Here is a 16465-nt window from a genome sequence, read left to right as displayed (position 1 = left end):
CTGCTCGGAGTCCCTGAAAAGTCATTTCCCTCCAGTGTACTAAGCGTGCCACCAACTCACTGGGAAAGGCATTCACCCAGGTGTTGCCTTGTGTCTGCATACTGCACACTATGGACCTGCAGATGGTGAACACACGGACACACTCCCATCCCCCAATCATCATCCACAGATGTGTGGTGGCTCCTCTGAGAAGGCACACTTCCCCTAACTGTTCACACTACCACCACCTGCCTTGCTGCACACACATCAAGTGCCTTTCCCATCCTTGCAGAGCAAGTTGGCCTGTGTAGTTAGCATTCCTGACCACTCTCCAGCATAGCCAGGACACGTGCTGAGTGGACAGCTCACAGGCCACCACAGGGACAGCCCTGCAGAGCAGGCTTTCCTTTTCCACCAGCCTCAGGTCCTGGGGAGAGAGACAAAATTTGGGTGGTGGTGGGTACATTATCCAAGTGAGCAGTGATCCCTTTTCCCCAGAAAGGAACACTTTCAATGTTATAGTCACTGAACTGCGTGGGATGGCCCATTGAATATCGAACAAGGCTACTCTGAAGTCCAAAACACTTTCAGAGGAATTTGCATTTGATCACAATAGCACTTAAATGACTGAATAATGCTGAGTGAATCTTGATGAATGAATAATCATAGACTAGACACTTGGTAGGCCTTTAGCCATATTTGTGGGCACAGATTCCTGCAGTCTTTTAGAACTTAGCCATGCAAGAATCTTGCTGTGGAGCCTAGCCCTGGATGCCACAGGCTGGACCACCAGTCCAGACACTAGAGGGAACCTCCCATGGCAACTTCTGCCAGCTCGCCTAGACTGGTCTTCAGGGGGAGGGGACTAGTGGTGAAAACCTGACCTCAGTAAGTTCCCGGCTCTCAGCTCCAGCACGTGGCTGGCTGGGTCCCCCGTTTCCAGCCCACACCACTCGCTCCCGGCTGCCCCCCTGCTCCAGAGGAAGTGAAACAGGCTGTGCCCAGGCAGAATCGCCTGGCTGCACCTGGCATGAAGTCCCAAGCAGGCTGCCTGCACAGCCCTCTCGGCTGACCTCTGCACACCCTCCCCGGCGCTTTGCCAGGCCTTATTCATGCGCTGGCAGTGTTAGGACCGCTCAGGAGGGAGGCGGAGCCACGCAGTGGCTTCCAGGCCCAGCGCCAAGCCCTAGCCTGCACCCTAGGCTGCACTCCCGTTTCCAGGAACCACCTCTTTTTACAGCAGGAAGAGGGCAACCAGAGAGGGCGAGCGCGCCGCCCACGGTCACCCACAAGCTTCAGAACAAAGTTGGCAGCGTGAGGAGTCTGGGTTCGAATCCTAGCACAGCCCGTCGGATCGCTAGCAGTTAAAACCTCAGGTAAGTTTCCCCGTCACTCAGAGGTTCCCTGTAGGGAAATAACCCATCTCCCGTCCTCCCTTTCCACCCTCCTGGGACCTTTGCAGGCAAACTGCCAGGCGGATGGCAGTCGGGTTGGGAAGCATGAGTGGAGTCAGTGCCGCCTTTTCTCCTGCACTCACTCGCTCAGGGCCGGTGGGCGTGGGGAGGCTTGGCACCCAGGCCAGGAGATGCTGGGGTGGGTGTCCTGCGGTCCTCCCGCCTCCGACTAGGTAATGGGGGCCAGAGGTCGCCCTCCACCCCCGAACCATGAGGATTGGAGGATCCCCCGCGCTATTCCTCCTTGCAGCCTCCTCCGCGCGCCCCGCAGCGCAGGCACCCACCGCCCAGCCGCAGCCTGCGTTCTGTCTGCAGCCCAAGGGGAAGTGTGCGTGCGCGTCTCCACTGGCAACGGCGGTCGCCCGGCAACCCGTGAGCCCCAGGCCCGCAGCCCCCCGGGAGCCCGGAGGGGGAGGGGGAGGGGCGCCCCGCTGTTCCGAGGTTCCGCACAGTCCCTCCCTCCTGGGATCCGCAGCGCGAACCCGCACGGTCAACTCCGGACCCCAGCCGCCTCTCGCTGGAGCTGCGCGTGGGGGCTGGGGCACTTGGACTGCCCCGTGCTGGCATCCAGGGAGGCTGGAAAACCAGACCTCGCGGAGGCTCTGGCAAGCCCCTTCCCTCCGGGGATATCGAGGCAGCAAAGCCTCCTGGCCCTCTCCCGAGGCTGGGCGAGGAGGGCAAAGGTCGCAGGTGTGAGTGCGTGGTGAGACATAGACAGAGAAGACACTCGCAGGGTGCGGTGCCCGCGGGTGGGAGAGTCATGTCAGGGTGTGAAATCCAGAACGTCTGAGATGACGTTTAGCTGGGGGCTGGTCCCTCTGGGGCCGGCTGGGGGCAGAGGGCAGCCTGAGGACAAGATCACTCACAGAGTCTGGACGGTGTTTAGGTTTTTTCACCCCGTGGGGTGCCTGCATTTTAGAGAGACATCAACCACTTACTGCACGGGCCTGATTTGGTGTTTAGTCACCATTTGAAGCTGCACACTCCAACCCAAAAGTCACAGGATCCCACATCTCAAACCCCCAAGCCCAAATCCAGGGTCGTGGCTCATGAAGGTGGAGATACCCTGGTGGGTGGTGGTTTGGGCTACTGCAGAGATCAAATGTGTCTTCTCAGCCAGCTACTGAGGTCAGTTCCCCAGCGCATCTTGGGCAACCAGCTCTGGATTTCACGAACTCGGACTCATGCCATTTCCCCAAGGCTCCCGGTGAAGAAATAAACGAGGCCCACACAGGACGTGATGCCCAGCCCACCACCCTGCAACGGGGGCCTCCTTGGTTTTGACAATGACTCAGTAACGGGTTCACCCTTGGGATCCCCCTGCCTGGCCTCAGAGGGGTTTATCTGGGCTTTACCACTTTCCTGCTGCGTGACCTTGAACAGGTGACATGAACTCCCTGGGCCTCAGTTTCCTCATTCTGTAAAATGGGGACAAATATAAGGCTTTGTGGGGATTCAATGAGACGGTCAGGCACAGGCAGTGTTCAGAAGAGCCTGGGCTAGTCTCATCCCCTCTCTCCTTTCCCTGGCTCCCTTCTGGGTCCTCATTGCCTTCTTCTTGTCTAGTCTGAATTCCCCTAGCTGTTTCCCCTTGATGTTTTTCTCTTTTTTGCCTCCTTCCCCTCCCTACAATCCGACTTCGTTTCATCTCCAGCCCTCTCTTCTGCATTATCAGTTTCGTTTCTCTGTCCAGACATTTGGTGACCTCTGCTGAGTCTGTGCCAGGCCCCGCGGCCCCCAGCACCACCTTGCCAGGCTCCTCAGGTTCTGCTCTTGTATTGCCCAGGGGTTGGGGCTGGGGGGTGGGGAGGAGTGCTGACGTCAAGAGGCGTTTATCTGCCCCTCCCTGCCTAACGCAAATTTCATCCTCGTACTCTCTGAATCAATTTACTTTTATTGCCTCAGCTGCTCAAAAGCAATTTTTCAAGAACAAAAAGGTCAGCACGTCCAAGACTAATCAATTCTCCTAGAGCTCCTGCCACCACCACCAGGGGAGCCGGGGACTGGCGGCCCCCCGCCCTTCCCGCCATCCCCCTCCCAGCCCCATCACTTTTATTGCTTCATGATGCCTGTCATTAGCGGTGTGTTTGAGACGCCCCACAGTGTTCTTACAACATAAAACCTGGCCCACTTGCGGGGGGGTGGGGGCCGATGGGAGGTGGCGGGCGCATTTATGGCCACTCGCTGGCCCAGACAGTAACAGCTGAGCTGATGGATCGCCTGTAAGGGGAGCCAGGACAGGAAGCATCCAGCCACTTGTTCAAAAGCTCGGCTCCAGCGGACACGCCAGAGGAGCCAGGGCCGTGGCTGCCTGCTCTCAACCCCCATCACTGTCGCCTTGGGCACCTGTCTGCTGTCGCCCAGTCCAGGTCTTTCCTTTCGAGACCACCCTGGTCCCCACTGCAATCCTGCCCGTGGACAGAATATCCCTTCCTGATATCTCCCAACACTCAGCATCATGCCAGGCTCCACCCGCTGTGAGGCCCTGCCATTCTAGATGGGAAAACTAAGGCCCAATATCACAGAAGTAGATGCAGACTGGAAACAGGTCTGGAACCTGCCCAGGGGACACACATGAGCCTTGCCCAGTGGAAAACACATCTGCTGTTTCCGGCTTTGCCCTTCTACTCCCCCGACTGTCCTGTCCCGCACCATCCTAACATCTGATGCCCGTGGCAACAGCACCTAAAATGCACCCAGGCTTCCAGGGGCAGACCTGCAGTCAACACACTGCCCAGATGACTCCTTTTTGCCCATGACAACCTTTTTATGAGACACTCTTATGCCCATTTTTCAGATGAGGAAACTGAGGCAGAGGAAGACAAGATTTTATGCTCGAGACCACACAGCTAGAAACATGCAGAGGGACCAGATCCCAACTATCTGCTTTTCTGCTCTTTTAAAAATGGCTTAGGATATGGAATATCCAGAATGGCAAATCTGTGGGTGTGGAAGGCAGATTGATGGTTGCCAGGTGCTGTGAGAACAGGCATGAGGAGGAACTGGTCAATGGGCATGTGTTTCCTGGGGTGATGAAAATGTTGAGGAACTAGATAGAAGGAATGGTTGCCCAACATAATGGATGTGCTAAATGCCACTGAACTGTACACTTTAAGATGCTTGGTTTTGTGTCATGTAAGCATCAATAATTTGATTTTCTTTAACGGCTTAGGTTTTTCTGCCACTTATTTGGCAAGAGGCCAGGTGGCCTGCCTCTGCTCTCCTGGGAAAAGTATGACAGCACGAGAGACTCAAAGATGTCCTTTCTGCCCAGCAGGAGAGTCACCTCTCCCAGGAAGCCCTCCTGGCTGACCTCACCTGCTCAGATGACTCCTCCCAACTACCATGGCCTCTGTCCCTCTCTCATGTGGTCCTATCCCGTGCTCTGCCCCGTGGCTCATGGCTCTGTTTGTAGCACACAGAGTGTGTGTGGGCCTGGCTGCCTGTCAGATAGGACCCATGCACAAACAAATGCAACACCCCTCGGGTTCCGGGAGGCTCCCGTAACCCCTGATCCGTCCTTGCCTCGAGGCCGTTCCCTTGTGTCTCGGCCCCAGCTCTGAGCTAAGCTCTCAGAACCGTTGGCCTTCTCTCAGGACTTCAGAGGTCATCTGGTTGACCCCCAAGCCTGCTACCCAGTGCCCTCTTCAGGCTCGCTGGCATGGCGCAATGACAGAGAGCTCATGACTCCCCTCACAGGACATCTGAAAATCCTTTCTGGGATTAAATTGCCCACCCTGCCCAGGGAAGAACAAGCCATGTCTCCTCTCTTCAGGAGAGACAGGCACACCTGTGAAGACTGCTCGTAGCCCCCACTGCAGTGATCTCCGAATGTCCCTAACGTGGGCTCCTCCCAATTGTGAGCCCCTCCCAGCCTGGCTACTCTTTCTTCTCTGCTCTCCAACGCCACATCCATCCAGAGCCCAAACCCTTGAAGGCCCTCTGCTGGGCAGGGCAGTCCAGCCACTTGAGAAGATGACTCTGAGCTAGGTCTCTCTTCTGATGTCCAAGTTTTGTCCCACAGGCTTTGGGGAGCCTCACCCAGGATGAGAAGGGGTCTCAGGGCAGAAATAAAGCCTGGGATGCATGAGCCCTGGTGGTGTGTCCCTGGAGTCAGCCAGATGCCTATTCAGCCCCTGCCATGAAACTGGCCAGGCAACTCACCAGGGCCTTGTTGTGGGCGAGCGCCTCTTTCCCAGTCAGATCCTGTGAGGAAGGCTGAGTAGACAAAGCTAGTGAAACACTCGGAAGAGAGCAAATACCAATGTCTTTAAGCATATTTGTTTCTTTAACAAAGATGATGACTTCCTTCTGTGAGCTCACTCACGGTGTTGAATGCCAACTCACCATTTACCTGTTTCCTTGGACCAACCAGCCAAGGAAGGGTTAGACCTGGAGGTGCCACTTTGCAGATAGAGGCCCTGGGGGGTAGCATCGCAGGAAATTAGGGTTCCTGAGCTTCCCACAATGTGACAGGTCCTAGTGTCCATGTGGGCACCATACTGGCCCTGCCAGTCTCCCTGCAGTGCACCTGGCTTCCAGGTCTCAAAATTCAATCTGCTTCTCTGTTCCGGCTACTGGGCCCCTGCCAAGTCCTTCTGAATGTGTGGCAACTGCCGAACATTCTAAGAAATGCCTCCCGGGGTTTTCTTGGGAGCCCGGGTGAGGCAGGAAGTCCCGTGGGCTGAGGGGATGGTGGTAGCAGATGGCACCTGCGCTCTGGGTGGGGGCTGTCTCCTGGGGGTGCAGGCTAGTGAACTGGAGGCAGGAGTGTGAGTCCCAGTCCTGGGGCTCCTGCCAGTGGCCAGCACCTATCCATGATCCAAGGGCTCCCCACCTGCTCTATTTACAGACCTTGAACTCTGGAAAGTGGCGTTCCCAGGGCCACAGAGCTACGCTGGCCAGGACTGACTCACTCCCCATGGCAGCATGTGGCCAACCAAGGGTTGTTATCTGATGGCCTGTTATTAGTTTCTGTTCAGATGAATCTGTATCAACTCTATGCAGCTGAGTCCTACTGGCTGGGCTCAAGGAGAAGGAGAAAATTATAATAACTGAAAAAAATTGGTATTTTGACAAGTAAGTACATATTTTCGAATCCAGCCAGTCCAGGCTCTGCTATCTCCAGGTGACTGATGCAAGATAATGTCCTTTCCTGGCTCTAAGAAGATTTCCCTTGAGTCTCACTGGTTGCCTCCAGGTCCCCTCTCTTCCTCTGCTCCTTTCTCCCCAGCCCCCACCCCTCTTTCATGCTTCTAAACTCAAGGGTCACACAGTCACCTGAACACACCAATCACAATGGCATCATTATAGTTCCAAAGCTACCAAAAAAAAAAAGGTGTGCGTGTTGGAGGGGGGGCACAGTGAGGATGGTGGGGTCCAGGAATTTAGCCGCACCCAGGAGAGCAGTACAATCGGCTATTGTTGTGTCAGAAGTTTCCCGGTGATAAGAAGGGAGTTTAGAAATGCCGCTTTCTGAGCAGATTGCAAAACAGAATAGAAAGTTCAAGGCTGAGAGATAGCTGAGAACAGGGAGCAGCCCCTCAAGGAGGCCCCCAGGCCTCAGGCTGGCCAGCCCCTTGACAACAGGAAGGGGGGCCTAGTTCAATCATCCCCCTCCACCTTTCCCCCCCCCATTCCCAGGGCGACCAGGACATCAGAAAGCTTGCTTCTTCTCTGAGGGTTTTGTAGAAATTCTCTAAAGCAGCTTTGGACCATTGAGGGCCTGCCTGGTGCCAGGCACCTGTTGTATTTACCTCCATTATCTCATTTCTCAGGGCTTCCCAGGTGGTGCTAGTAGTAAAGAACCCACCTGCCAATGCAGGAGACCTAAGAGGTGCGGGTTCAATCCCTGGGTCGGGAAGATTTCCTGGAGGAGGAAATGGCAACCCATTCCAGTATTCTTGACTGAAGAATCCCATAGACAGAGGAGCCTGGCAGGCTACAGTCAATGGAGTTGCACAGAGTCGGACACGTCTTGGCACATCTCATCCCTCACACCCATGCTGTGTGGAAGGTGGCAGCTCCCTCTTAACTTGGATAGGCAGATAGTCAAAGCACACAGATTGAGATCTGAACCCCACTACACTGCCTCTCGTTTATCCCGTAAGCCTGTGCCTTCAGATTTGTGGGGAGGACCAAATCCTCCTTGAGTGTCCTAGGTCATTTCCAATTTGTGCATTCTCTCCCTCGGGACTTTGTCTAATGGTATCCGTGGGGCCCAGGCCAGGTTACAGAGGGGGGCCATGCTCCCTTCCTGCTCATTGTTTTCTGGTGAGAGCCACCGCTCCCCCATTCCGGGAGCTGATTTTGGCCAGTCTTTCCCTGGGACACCTGTCCTTGAGTTGTCATCCTCCCATTGGCATTAGCAACCTAGAGGCAGAAGATGAGGGCAAGAGGAATTGCAGTGATCCAGCACTGGTCACTAGCAGCTGTGTGACCTCAGGCAGATCGCTGAACCTCTCTGTGCTTCAGTTTCCTAATGGAAGAAATGGGGATAATATTAGCCCTACCCTGTATGACCACTAGGAGGAATAACAGAAGGTGCCTGGCTGATGCCTGTTCCATCTGGGGGCTCCCAAAGCATTCACTTCAGCCTAAGCCCGTCATCATATAGACTAACTAACCAGTGTAGCCCAGAAATTCAGGGCCTCCCTTACTCTGAATCTTGTGCTATTGCCATCACATAATGCCAGGCTCTTGACTCTCCCCTGGCAGGCACAAGCCTCCCTCTGGAAGTGGGAAGCAGCTGGGGTCCCCGGACAACTGCCACAGCGTGGGAGGCCTCCACTGCACGTAGAGAGGTTGAAGACGGGCAGAGAGAGCACTTCCAGTCAAGCCTTGTGACATCATTCCTCAGCTCTATGGTGTGAAATGTAATAAACAGAAGCTTCATTTAAAATGAAATTGGGGGAATTCCCTGGCAGTCCAGGGGTTAGGACTCAGCCTTTCACTGTCAAGGGCACAGGTTCAGTCCCTGGTCAGGGAACTAAGATCCCGCAAGCCGCAAGGTGAGGCCAAAAAAATTTGAAAAAAAAAAAAAAAAAAAAGGAATTGGGAGGCCAGAGCAGGAGCTCTCATAGTCTACAATTCAGTATCAGTTGCAGACCCAACAGGAAGAGAATATCTTACATCTCCATCAAGAAGGTTACTACTTTTCTATCCAGCAAGAGAAGGAAGAATTTCTCTCAGCCTGGCAACAATCCAACCATTGAGAGGTTGCCACAACTCAGCCAATGAAAAGCCACAACACTTCCAACTCCTAGTTTCCTCCAATGAGCTCTTTTGGTTATAACAGCCCCTCCCAACTCCCTTTTTCCTCTATAAAAGAAAGTGCCCCTACTTTGTTCTCCTGATTTGCCTGTGGTTTGCCATGGACAACATGTCCCAAATTGCAATTCTTTGCTATTCCCAAAGAAACCCATTTTGCTGCTAAAATTCCCGGCTGTTTTATTGTTTTAGGTCAATACTAGCCTCCTAAATTTAGGACCCCAGTGCCTTTCCCCCAGCATGATAGCTCCTGACCAGCAATCCTGTCACCCCCCGTGTCACTGAGTCCGTCCCCCAGGTCAGAGGCCTTGGCCCAGCTTCTCTGGTCCTCCCCCAGGGATATGAGACCTTCCTGAGGAGGTGCTTCTCTCTGACAATCTCACCCTTCCGTGGAGCTCCAGGAACCCCCATTCCCCTGCCACCGCATGGTAAGGCCAAACCACCGCCGTCAAAATGCTCTGTCATACCTGTCCCTCAGGTGAAATCAAAGCTTGTGAAAGATACAAATCCTATGAGACTGTGGGAAGCCTTTGCTAGTTGCCCGGCCCTGGGTTGCAGCCAGCAGAGGCTGATCTGTGCTGTAGATGGTCTCTGCTTCCTGGGACCCTCACTCCTTCACTCAGAGCAGGGCCCATGGGGGTCCAGGCACCAGTGCTGCCTTGGAGTAGGAGACCTGAACATCCCAGTGGTCCACCCCAACCAACAGGGCTGAGCATGAGTCTCAGCAACCCCACGCTGTGGTCAGGTCCAGGTGGCCTTCCCATCTTAGGGACAGCCATCCCCTTTGCCCCTCTGTGTTCACACACCCCACCCCCACCCCATTCCCTCTGGGCTGGCCCCAGTCAGGCCAAGTGACTTTAGCATGTTCCACAGCTTTACGGGCCTGTCTACTCATCTGTGAAATGGTCTGGGACCTGCCTGTCTGTAGGATGCCATGAAGGCTGGACAAACAGTAGACAGAGAGCTGGGCCCACAAGGCAGTGTGCTGGACTTTGCCGTAGGGCAGGCATTGAGACCTTTGAGACCTTGGTGGGTGAAGCCCAGAAATGGCGTCATGGGTAACAGGGGGCTTGCGCAGGGCAGCAGAACTGAGGACATGGGAACAAGCCACTCAGTCTCTCCTGCAGCTGTGCTCTCCATGTGAGGTGAGGCAGACATAATGACATGGCTGCATTCTGAGGGCTTCTAGCAGGCCAGGCACGTGGGACATGATCTATGGGACTTCATGCTTTTCATGGAATTTGAAACAAGTGTGAGAGGTGGGTATTGTTACTGTCCACATTCTACAGGTGAGCAGAATGAGGCTCAGAGAAACTGAGCGATTTGCCCAAAGTCACACAGCGAGAGATATTGGATTGGAACCAAAGATCTCTCAGTACACAGAGGATTCCAGAGAGCAGCGAGAATGTTCTCAAACTCCACCCTGTGCACCCCTCAGTGACCTACTGGGCTGGCCTCTACGTCTGGGATCTAATCTTATCGCTCCATCAGCACTTGTCACGGCCTCTTTTATGGTCTGTGTACTCTGACATGTGTCCATATTGGTAGTGACGTGCCTTCATTCTGGCAATATTTGCTGAGCGTCAGGGAGGGGCCCTTGTTTATTAATTTATTATCTTCAAAGACCACGAGGCTGCTGTTGGCCAGGCTCCATGCTGAATGTGGGGGCCTTGGGGCCATGCCAGTGACCCACTGCTGAGGGTGAGGGTCCCAGTGGGAAGTCCAGGGCCTGGAGGGTGGGGGTGAAGGAGCCAGCTCTGGGAAGTAGAACCAATGTCCTGGTTGCTGGCACTCAAGTTCAGAGAGTTCATGTGATGTGCCCACATTCCCACAGCTGGATGCAAGAATGTGGATCCCACCCACTCTTTTACTCAAAGTCCAAATTAGGGGAGACCCATGTTGCCTAGAAATGGGGCCCTGGGAACCCCCACAAAAGACGGCATCAGAGCCAAAGCTGGCACCCCTGGAAACCCAGTCTCTCTTTGCTCTCGTTTTCACGGGGACCAGGGCCTGAAGATCTGGGATGCTGTGGGGTCACAGAGGTTGAGAAAAGTGGCCCCTGCTGTTGGGGGCATGCGGGACAGTTAGTCTAGGCCTTGATGCCCAACTGGGAGGAGGTGAGAGCAGTTCAATGCCTTCTTGCATCACCTGGTCCAGCTTTGGCTCCCCAGGCAAGCTCTGATCCAGGAGCCCTGCATCAGTGGCCCCAGAGAAGAGGCAGGGGTGGACAGGACAGATTTGGCAGGCCTGGCCTGAGGGCCTCCAAGGACTCACTAGCGGCTGGTTCTTGTCTAACAAGGGTGAAGCATTGTGTGGTCACATCAGCTCAGCACTTTGGAAAGTCAGCAAGTCTGTGGATTTAAGATCTAAGCTTGCAGATGTAGAGAGGTTCTACTTCTGTTGTTTCCAGGATAGAAAAGCAGGGGTGGGGTGAGAAGAAAAGAGCCCCAGGGAGTCTTGGGTGCCGGATACTCCCTCCCTGTACCTCCCTGGGGAGAAGGGTGGGTACTTCCATGCAGCCTCAAAGGTCAGCGTGGGTGGGAGGAGGAGGGAGGGGCAGTGAGGGAGCACCAGGCTTTAGTGGGGAGCAGCCCCCTTAGAGGGCAGGGGTGGGGCATTCACCCTGAGACGCCAAGGGACCTTCAAACAGATAGTGTTAGTCACTCAGTCGTGTCTGACTCCTTGTGACCGCATGGACTGTAGCCCACCAGGCTCTGTCCATGAAATTCTCCAGGCAAAAACACTGGAGTGCGTTGCCATTTCCCTCTCCAGGGGATCTTCGCAAGCCAGGGATCGAACACAGTTCTTCCGCACTGCAGGCAGACTTTACCTGCTGAGCCACCAGGGAAACCCCTCAAACAAACAGATAGGGCTTCCCCCATTTCCCTGCGCAGCTGGGAGGGGTCCAGGCCCCCTTGATTTTAAGTCCCCACGTGATTCTCATGTCTGGCCCAGGTGAGGACCCCGCAGAATGACATGACCAGGGAGCACAATCACCTTTCCTGTGCTCTGATCCTGAAACCCTGGTATTAATACCTCCTGGTACCCGGGATGCAGGATCCCTTAAAGGCAGGTGTGTGTGCCTCTGTTCCCTGATGGCTGGAAGAGGTGACTCCAGGCAGCTGAGCCACTTTGTGGGAGGGATGCAGGATGCAGGCATCTTCCAGAGTGCAGAAGCTGCACCCTCCATCATGGCCCTCTGGCCCCCAGTCTCACACATCACTTTCCCTGGGCCCTTGTGCCATCAGTGGAGCTTGTCACGCTCCCTAAACATTCTCTATGTGATTTTTGTGATGACCACCTCTCAGGCTGGCCCAGGTCTCTTTCTTCCTGGCCCCAGACAATGGACACAGCGGACCTGACAGTGTCCTACATGGGCAGGGGCCAGTGGCCCCTGAAGCAGCCCTATGAGTGTGGAACAAGTAGGCAGGAGGAGGAAAGGGGTGCAGAGTGCAGTGGGGCCCACCCCACTTGCTCTGAATCTGCCCGTGACTCTTCCAGCAGCTCCCCTCCCTCAGCCTGTTTCTCCCTGAAAGCCCATCCTCTACCTGGACCGGGGTTCTGGTATACAACAGATGCTCAATGCATTGTTGCTACTATTCTCCCCGGGAGGAGGGCACTAAGAGCTCCATTTTTGGGGGCCGTGCTGGGTCTTTGTTTTGGTGCACAGGCTCCTCCAGTTGTGGCTCATGGGCTAACAAGTTGCAGGGCATGGACTTACTTGCTCCACGGCACGTGGGATCTTAGTTCCTCAACCAGGTCAAACCCACATCCCCTGCATTGGAAGGCAAATAAAGAGTCCCATTTTGCAGCTGAGTTGTCAACCTGGGGAGACTAGGACAGAGCCCAAAGCTTACTCTCCCCCACTCCCCATTGCACCCCTTGAGCAAAGGTCTGGGCTGGACCCCACAGTGGGGGAGAGGCAGGGCCTCTGTTACTTCAGAATCAACGCCCTGTAGCCCTGCCCTTCCCCATTTCTGCCCCCAGAGGAGAAGCTCCCACCTGGCCTCGCTTCCCCTTTTTTTAAGGGACCGCCTTCCCTGCCTCAAGGGAGACTCAGACACTAGCGGCTCCTCCTTCCATCCCAGAGCTGCTCCATTCGGCCCCCACATCCTCCTCTACCTTAGCACCAAGCCCAGGGTTGCATCTGACCAGGTCATTCTACCCTGTGGGCTCCCAGCTGGGCAGGCAGCACAATCTGCGTTTCTCACCAGCCTGCGGGGGGTGGAGCTCCGGGAGCTGGCTCTTGGGTGCATCTCCTGGCAGCCTGGGTCTGGGTGACCTTGGCTCCTCCCTGCTGGGCGCTGGGGTCCCAGTGGAAGGGGTGAGGCAAGGTGAAGCCGGTAAGCCCCTAGAGGGGGTGAAGACTTGCATTCTCTGGCCGGGTATCACACACCAACCTTCTGCCCCCAGACAGAGGCCCAGAGAGGGGAGGCATCATGCTTGGGGTCATGCATCAATATCAGCTCACACGTCCTACCTGTCATTCCCTGGGTGGGAGTGAGGGAAAAACCAGAGAGAATAGGGGCAGCTCAGTTCAGAGTCAGGTAAACTGAGACTCAAGGTGCCCACTTGAGTGCTCAGATGTCCCATCCCTTGGAGAAGGATGGCCCCAAGCCCTTGGCCAGAGACTGTTCAAGCACAGGGAAAAGAGAATCAGAAAGGCCTGGGCACCAGTCCTGCCTCTGCCATCTACTGGCTGGGTGACCTTGGGCCAATTACTTAACCTGTGTTTTCTCCTCTAGGAAATAGGGTAAACCCAGCACTGGCCCCATCTGGCTGCGGGGAATAATGAGTGCTATAGTGGATGGAAAGGGCCCTGCAGGGTCAGCATCCCAAACACCCCCCTCCCTGGTATTCACTGGCCTTCCCCTCAGGCCTGCCTAGTCCGCATAGAGGTCCCAAGGCTCCTGGCCAAAGAGCAGCTTCTTTGGGGAGGTAGTGAGTTCTCCACCTTGGGGGGTATTCCAGATGACAGGACATGGCTGGGAGGATGGAGCTCCTGTCTGGAGTGGTACTGGATGAACTACCCCTTCTCTTCCTGGGCCTCCCCGAGGTGGCCTCCTCCCAGCCAGGCGGACAGTCAGCGGTGACCCACCCCTCCCAGGGGCTTCTCCTGTAGACAGTCTTAGAGGGAAAAAGGGGCCTGGAAAGAGAGATCTGTTTACCGTGAATACAGAATAAAGCGCCAGCGATGCTGCCGTTCAGGTCCAAGAGCTGTGCAACCTGCCGGGACAGGCCATCCATCTGTCTGTCAGGGACGGGGCCAGGGGCCGGGGAGGCTGGGGGTTGGGCTGCCGGATGGCAGGGCCCAGGAGGGATCTCAACTCCCAAGTTGATGAAGGGCGAAGCGAGCCATTAACTCACACGGGGGGCCCTAATGAATCTTGATTTCCAGAGAAAATGGGCCCTGGGAGCTTGTGTATCCCATGACAAGGGACCCACCAGGCAGACAGACATTGCCAAGCAGGCCGGGCTCTGGGGTTGTGGCACGGAGCCCCTCTGGCCCTGGAGTGAGGGCTTTGTCTGAGGTAAGAATAGGCAGCTCTCAGGGGTGAGTTAGGACCCTGCTGGGGAGGTCAGGTCTGCATTACTGAGAGGTCCCCGTGCCCCCATCAGGGAAACCCAGGTACCCAGGGAGCCCTTCTGAGGCCTGAGGTTGCCTTTTCTTGGCCTTTGGAGGAGGGTGGGGGACATGGGGTACTTGTTCAGGTTTTGTCAAGAGAGACCATCGGCTGGACGCAGAGAGACGGGGAGCTGAGGAGCTGAGGGTGAAGGCGCTGGGATGAGGGGGTGGCCAGGTACCCTAGCCTCAAGATGGCACTCAGGGCTGGTGCTTGGGAGTGACAGGCCGGGGCCGCGTGGGCGGGGGCACTCGGAGGGCACAGGAGCCAGGCGCCAGCCCTGCCAAAGGTCATGTCCTGCCCGCGCTGCCCTGGGTGGGCGGCTGTGGGGAGGGGGGCGAATTTCATCTCCGTCTTAGGGTCCTCTCGGGAGCTCACATGTGTCCTCTTCCGGCGCATGTGTTTCACCGGGAGTGATTCCTTAGTAAAGCTGCCAGCTTGCATGGTGCCCTTTTAATTAGATTTTCCCAAATTCCCTCTGTCACCGGGTTATTAATATTTATCTGGAGCACACCTGATATGATTAGTTAAGTGGGCCCGGGAGGGCTGGAGGGGGCTGCCCCCCTTCTCCCTTCCCTCCTGATCTTCTCTCTCCCTCATTCTACCCCAGTCTCCTGTCCCAGTGCCCCCTCCATGCCCTGAGTCCCCTCCCTCTCGAAGCCCCAGCTACTATCCTGTTCTGCGTTCCTCTCTCCCTTGGTGCCTCTCCCTGTCCCCAGCACAGGCAGAAACCCATCCACACAGTGGCCCCTGAGGCGTGTGCCAGGCATAGGGTGGGACTCCCACTCGGAGAAAAGGTCCGCTGGGTGTGAAATCAAAAGCCTTTTTTGAATGGATCTGAACGATGCTGGTCCTCTTCCTGGGGAAATGGGAATTAGTGCTGAGGATTATTTTTGAGGATTCGGGGACTGTGCCCACACTCGCCACCTTCTGACCAGACCGTGGTGGGGCCCCAGGTGTGGGAACCCTCGTTCCCCAGGTCTCTTGTGGGCAGGGCAGGGATGGGAGCATCCACCAGCCTTCCTCCCTCCTGGAAGACCAGTTCCTGGTGAGAAGCCCTGGGTTTGCAGAGACGCCATTGTGCTGCTGAATCCGTCAGCCAGGTCTGTGCCTGAGATCCAGCAGGACAGCTGAGAACAGGAGTGGGGACCCATGCAGCCAACCCATGCAGCCCACCTCCAGCCTCATGCAACCTACCTGGTGCCCCCGGGCCTAGGGGGCAGGGTATACCCAGCAGGCCTCCACCCAAACTTTGGAACCTGCTTTCTGGAAAGGAAAACCTGCTGGGGAGTTCAGTCCTGTCCAGGCTTTTGCAGTCTCTTAGGTGCCCAAATTAGCCAGGGCAGGAGCCACAGGAGTTGTACCCATCAACTGGTGGGACATTTTCTGGTGGGGTGTCCCCTCTAATAGAAGCCACATTCTGTGGGCTCAGCACCTCACTCTACAAGCAGACCGTGGTGTTCTGAGTCAGTTTCAGGCTTGTGATAGGAGTTGAGGTCTGTGCAAGGATCCAGAAGACCAGGCTGGTTTGGTGAACCATTTCAGACCCTTGGGGGCCTCACCCTATTTTGGGGACCCGGTAAGCTCTTTGGGGCTGGCCTGGTGACTGCACTCTGGTCCAGTGGGTTGAGGGGCAGTGGTCTTTTTGGTAAGCATCCCCAGCATCCTTCAGCCACTGCATGGGGGAGGGTGCAGATGCAGAGGGCTTCAGAGTGGTTGGTAGAAGCTGCAGGCCAGAAGTCAGGGAGTAGGGGACCAACTCCCAGCCTTGCTGTGCTCTCCCACCTGCCAGCTCGTGAAGAAACACCTGTGAGGGCAGTGCCTCTTCCTACCTGAACTAGCCTGAGTCAAGTTCCTGGATCTCACCCTCCTGAACCACTCCCCCGCCCCCACCACCAATATCTCTGAAGTTGCATTCCAGGAAACTGGGGAAGAGCTGAGCTCTATCTCACCCCATTTTGAATCCAGCAGTTCACCTCCACTGGAAATGCCCTCACCCCCACGTCCCTGAGCACTGGACACCTCCCACCTCCTCCTTGCCACTCTGCTTCAGGCTGCTGACTCTGAGCCCTAAAAGTTCACTGCTATTTATCAGCACAGCTCAGGCAGTCATGTGGCCCCATGGAGCAGTAAGACCAA

The 16465-nt window shown here is 55.7% G+C and overlaps 1 long non-coding RNA gene across 1 annotated transcript; it reads left to right on the top strand.

Moving 5' to 3' along the window:
- Positions 1-963: 963 nt before the first annotated feature.
- On the top strand, positions 964-8339 carry LOC139039172 (uncharacterized). Its single transcript, XR_011492425.1, has 3 exons — positions 964-1355; positions 1684-1805; positions 8151-8339. It is a non-coding gene; the product is annotated as an uncharacterized lncRNA (long non-coding RNA).
- Positions 8340-16465: the final 8126 nt, after the last annotated feature.

Source organism: Odocoileus virginianus, chromosome 17 (genome assembly GCF_023699985.2).
Source record: "Odocoileus virginianus isolate 20LAN1187 ecotype Illinois chromosome 17, Ovbor_1.2, whole genome shotgun sequence".
NCBI classification, from domain to species: Eukaryota; Metazoa; Chordata; class Mammalia; order Artiodactyla; family Cervidae; genus Odocoileus; species Odocoileus virginianus.
Note: the sequence above shows the minus strand (reverse complement) of the source record. Positions and strands in the feature narration are given on the sequence as shown.